We start from the raw sequence: 6,006 nt of genomic DNA, 5'->3' as shown, positions 1-6,006 counted from the left end.
TAAAATGTAAGTGTGAAATAAATGAGAAAAGCATATAAGATTTAGAGATAGGAAACACCATGGAGACAAATGGAAAGGTAATTGCACAGAAGAACAAAGGAGTTTATGTAAATGTATCTGGGCATGTTAGGTGAACTTTTCAGTGACTGCATCTCCCCATGCAGGGGAATTCAACTTTTAAAGACTCTCTCTCTCTACACTCTCTTTAATCTTGGTTTTTTTTCACAGATTTCTAGCTTTAATTGTGCAGATCTTACACCTTAAGGATGTTGTTTTCCATTAATTATGATATACAATGCTGACATGAGGTCAGAACTTAATTAATTTCAGTTCTTTGACTACTTCTAAAAGGCAGCAGGAGAGGGGAGAAGATGAATACTTTATGTCTTCTGAAAAACCAACAACAATTACTTTAAATAAAAAGACCTTCTCTCTCCAGGAGTAACAAAAATGTAATGTACAGAAATAGATGGCACAATTTGTGACTGTGTGAATTTTTTATGAAGATATATTTCCACATTTGCTTCTCCCAGATCATGTGAGTTACAAGCATGGTTTCTGATAAGTATCCTATTTTTGTGGCTCTGACTGCATACTGTTAATTCCAGTTTTAAATAATGTATCCTTAAGTGGCATATGTATGTTTGTGTCCTATAAGTCCATGAGTAGAAAAGAATATTGAACCTAATTGATCCAGTTTTGACAGCCACAGAATACAGTATTATATTGGAATATGCAGTTGGTGCATTTGTCTACATCTTCCCAACCTAGGAAAAAAAAATCTGGTCAGCTTCTGTAGCAAGCATTATCAATAAAAGGCAACAGAGTTGTGTCAGTCACAGTTAGTAAAAATTTTCCTCTGAAATTCTTTCATGCTAAAAAAGCATCTTTCTCAAAAAACATTTCTGTATGTGAAACTACTTGCTTTCTTTATAATCAGAACTTACATTTTAAAGTACACTAGAAAACCATAATGTTTGTATTTTAGCAACAGCTATTTTCATTCCAGAGTGCTGTCATCATATTTCAGGGTACATGAAGACAATTTACTTTATGTTTCTGTTTGTTCCTATGAACCTGATTCTGCGGTGAAGCCATGTGACTACCATGATGAGTCTCCAAAATGGACACTGTATTGCAGCTTGGGTACTGCAGTCAAACCTGGGACACCTGGCTATTAAAAACACAAGGCAGATGAACTAACTGGAGGGAAGAGTGTATCTTTTCCTGAAAAGTAAAAAATTAAACAACCAAACAGAAAACGAACCTGTATAGAACATTGAGAGTGGGGAAGAAACAAATAAACACAAAACTATCTCTAGTGATGGGTACTGATAGATAGATTGTCTTTTCCTCTCAAAGCGAAAGTCAGTGCAAAAATAAAAATGTCCACAAATACATTCTCTGCCTGAGTGATATTTCATCATCTGCAATACTGGCCCCTTAGGTCCCTCCAGAGAATCCTGGGCTTTTGTACATGTCATGGAATTTCTTTCTCTCATATTTTCTCCCTTTCTCTCTTCCTCGTTCTCTCCCTCTGCCTACCTTTCTTTTCCACTCTCTCCCTCTCCCACTCCCTTTCTTGATTTCTCTCCCCCCTCCCCCTGACTTCCTCACATATTTTCCTAATTAAAATATCACCCTTATTGGATCACGCTCTGCCTGTGCACTTGCGTATACTGGATGTGGGAAAACAGTTTAGCACAGCTTCTGTGAACAACCAAAGATGGGCACAGGCACAGGTACCAGGGCTGAACGGGGCTGCAAGGCCACTGATCTGGCACACATAAAGGAGATAAACTGAAAAGGGCTCATACCTTAGGACCTGTTTGCCAGAGACGTTGCTCTTCCACTGCAAGAGGAAACCCAGCACAGCAGGCTTTGATGTCATCAGAAAAGAAGAGAAAGGCTCAGCTTCCAGCTAGTGGGATTAGTGCAGTCAGCACACTGAGCAAGAGGATTTAGATGCAGTGCTTGGGCTGTGGCGTTGTGTCAAGGGCATGCTGCACGTGAGCAAACTGGAGCACAGGGACATGGTGTGACACAGAGTAGCTGCAGTTTCCAGGACATTTATTGGCCCACTGTGGCAGCTTTGTTCAGGGTGCTCATGAAAAGGGAGTCACCATGAGAGTGGGGGTACCCAGAACTGTTTCTAGAAAGACTGACAGGGCCAGGGGTCACTGCACACATCCTGGGTTAGATGTTCTCCTGACTGACTTCGTGTCAAGGACTGGCCTGGGCTTGGTGGGTGAGCAGTTTGGCTTTGAAGATGACATTAGGAGCACTATGACAGGACCAAGTAAAGACAAGTCACACAAGCAGCACATTCACAGGGGAAACCACACCTCATGTAAATGGCCATAAAACATGTAACGAGCTTCAGTCAAAAGCATTTCTTAGTAATTTCACCACAGAGACAAGGCATGTACCTGAATGGTTCTTTCTCCCCCATACTAGGACAATGTGTCCCCTTCAATGCCTCTGATCTAGAAACAAAACCTAGCCTATACCACATAACTATGCACAGATACAAACACACTGCCAAACTGGGACCTGTATTCACACCTTTCAATCAAGATCATTATTTCAGCCTTTCCAAACACTTCCAAATTTTGCAGTCTTGGCTTAGTGACCATCTCTAAAAATAAGAAAGCAAGCACAAGCCTATACACACCAGAAATCCCCTCCTCTTTAGTTTCCAGTCCTTCCATAACTCGGGCATACGCTAGTTACTGACCACAGAAAAACTTCTGTTTCTTTAATGCAACAGGATAAAGATTATGAATTTTTACAAATTTCAGTTGACAGATGTGGCTGTTTTTCACTGGATTTGTTTTCCACTGGGAATAACCCTTTTAAATCTGTAATTGTGTTTGAAATCTTTCCATATTTCTGATTAAAATAGCCTCCCAAGAACAAGTGGGTTCATCACAACCAGTCATATTATTAGCTTTTATAATTTCTTGCAGAAACACCCTATTGGCTTTTTGGAGCTATTAGAGTATAATTTCCTGAATCCGAAGACTGCTGTGTGCAGAACTGGGTGGGGGTTTTATCTTTTTTTTTTTTTTTTCCTTTTTTAATAGAACAGCATATCTGGTATTTTATGTGATCTAATTGCAAGTAAGATCATACTCAAGAAATGAAAGCCTATGTTCAAGCTGAGGTGACAGATAACCTTCAAGACCGCTATAGCTTATGAAGGGATTAGAGGAGAAAAAACTGCAAAGTGAACTTTTGAATCAAATATTTTGAGCTAGAGCTATGAAAGAGGAATCCAGCTCATTCTAAACACCATCTGTTTGCTGAGTGTACTTGCATATTTTCAATTGCTTTATTCCACAAACTGCTATTTACTTCCCTGAAACGTCCCTTGGTGTGAAGATAACATCTCATAATAAGCTGCTTCCATTTTGGGGCTACTGTTTGTGGGCTGTGCAGTGGTATTAGGATTACCAAACTTATCCAGAATCTGAACAAAGCAAACAAAACAATTAGTGGAACTTTAAAAAGTAGTGAAAAATATGTTCATCTCTCTGAGAGGAACACTAAAGGGGAAATTACAAAAATAATAATAATTGAGACATTATGTCTCTCATCATGTGTACTTCCAACTTCATATTTTTCCCCCATGCCTACAGTTTCTATTTTTTGATAATTACAAAGAACTGGCACTGCATGTGTTCTGATATGAATGCTAACATTAAAAGTTTCCTACCCAAAACAGTACTTTCTGCTTATTTCCTAACTTTTTAAAGATGTTTTCCTTTTCCCTTTTAAGATTTCATTATTGATGCAAACTGAGAAGTTATCAGAAATGATATATAGAGGCACCACTTAAAGCTCCAAACAGTAATCTGAGTTGGATTGTACTGTTGAAAGCAGGGATTCATCTGCTTTCTATAAAACATAGCATGCACAGTATGCTACCCTAAATTATAGCATTTAAGTATGGCCTCCCGAATGTCTGTCTGTGCCAGCACAATTGTCTGCGTCACAGCAAACCCCAGAGAGCTGGGGAGCTGCTTGCACAGTATGAGCTAAAAATTATGTCCTGTGTTAAGTCTGCTTCCATATAGATACTATTCCCATTTCTGGCCCACCAGCTATAACACAGAAACATTTTGCAGACAGTATTGTATTTTTCTCTGCCTGTCAACTTCAGTTTTAACATTTTTATTCCCTAGGATAATAGGTAATGGAGAAGGTGCTACAGACAGTAAGTTGCCTGTGAACCAGGGGTCAGATATATCCAAGATCTACATTTTAAGACCCTTACTCAGGAAAATAAACCCTTACACTTTAAGAAAGTCCCATCAAAACCAACCGAGGTAAGTAATGCTTTCTGAGGGATATCTTCACATTCTTGTCAAGAATCTACTTGTTGCCAAGTTCACTATACCTGCTTGAGTCAAAATTATTACAGTCTAAGAGCACAGTCATGATATCTGAAAAAATTCCTATGTGAAAATGTTTTCATGATAAAGGTACTTGCAAAGTGAGAGAATGATGGAAAGTTTCCTGTCCTCATGAAGCAAATACATATACATATATCAACGCAAACATATAATGTGGTAATTTTATTGCATATAGAACATAACTACTGATGTACAGTGTAGTCAGTTGGAACAAACTGCAAATGAATGATGATGAAGCTAGCAGCTAAGGAAAACATCTTTATGCTGTTATATAATCAGCTTGATCAAGTTACATTAACACATTGGTGCTGTTTTGGGCTCAGTGCTATTAGCAGAAAAAGCACTTAAAAATTATACTGACACTTACCTTCTCCAATTACATTAACCCATTCCCTGCTCTTTTAGTAGTTAATGTATGAACTTATATTTACTTTTTTTTCCTTTTTTTTTAATCATTACACAAAAGGTGTTGTGAGAGAAGGTTTGGTTAATTGTGTGTGTCTGTGTGTGTGTCGCTCATACGCCTTTGCTTGACATTTTTTCCTTATTTAAATTCTTTGGGTTGTTTGTGTTGTACTGGCATCTGTTGGAGCTTGGGTCCAATACAGCAAGGACAGTGAATGATGCTAGAAAGCTTTCAGATTCCACTATCAATCAGCAAAGACACTGAGCATTTCAGTGTATATTGACACCATCCCATTCCCCCTCAAAAACGCACCCTCACTTCCCCTACTCACGTAACACATGCTTCTAGGCATATAGTAATATTGGTTTCAATGCAGAAAAGACTTGGCTGTAAACACCTCCTGAAATCCTCATGGGAGCAGATATCTAAAAAGTTCCTCTGAGGTCGATTAGACCCTGACACCACAGACTCCTGAGAGAATCTGAAGTTTTGGAGCTTGTCTGTTTCATCGCTTGGGGATGCAGTGGAAATATGCTACTTTTTGGTCATCCAGCTTGGTTTGGCATTCCTCTCCTGATTTTTGAGTGGTACAGAGTGGTTCAGCTTTGTTGCTACTGACCAAGAAGGACCCTACCAAACTGTTGAACCCTCACAGTCAATCATCTCTTACCAGAGAGCGCAATCTGAGGCACACTGGGCCTGAGGGATGGGATTTCTCAAACAGCTTTCAGACTTGACATTGCTCTGCTCCCTCTGAATTTATTAAGACTTTTCCTTTCAAAGGAAATGGGCACAGAGTCAGACTAATGTTGAAAGCTTTAGAAAAATCTCATTCTTCGTGTCACCTCTCTTCCATTAGTCTTTGAGTCAGATCCTCACCTTGAGTATACTGGAATAGCTTCATTGATTTAAAGGGAGCTGCCCTGATTTATACAGCTGAGAACCTGTCTGCCTCTATTTAAAAAGCAGTTCCTCGACCCTTCAGTGGATATAGGAGCCTTATAATGAGGGCTTAGAGACCAGTTGTCCATACAAAATATAATTGTTTCAAAGTAATGAAATGTTGCCTTCAGTCATCAGGAATCTGCTGAGACCAAATCTGGTGCTGACCTGCACATCATGCATACTTCTGAGCTTCTCCATATATACTGGACTTTACAGAGATCCACAGCTGGTTTTCAA

This window comes from Athene noctua, chromosome 1 (genome assembly GCF_965140245.1).
Source record: "Athene noctua chromosome 1, bAthNoc1.hap1.1, whole genome shotgun sequence".
Taxonomy (NCBI): domain Eukaryota; kingdom Metazoa; phylum Chordata; class Aves; order Strigiformes; family Strigidae; genus Athene; species Athene noctua.
Note: the sequence above shows the minus strand (reverse complement) of the source record.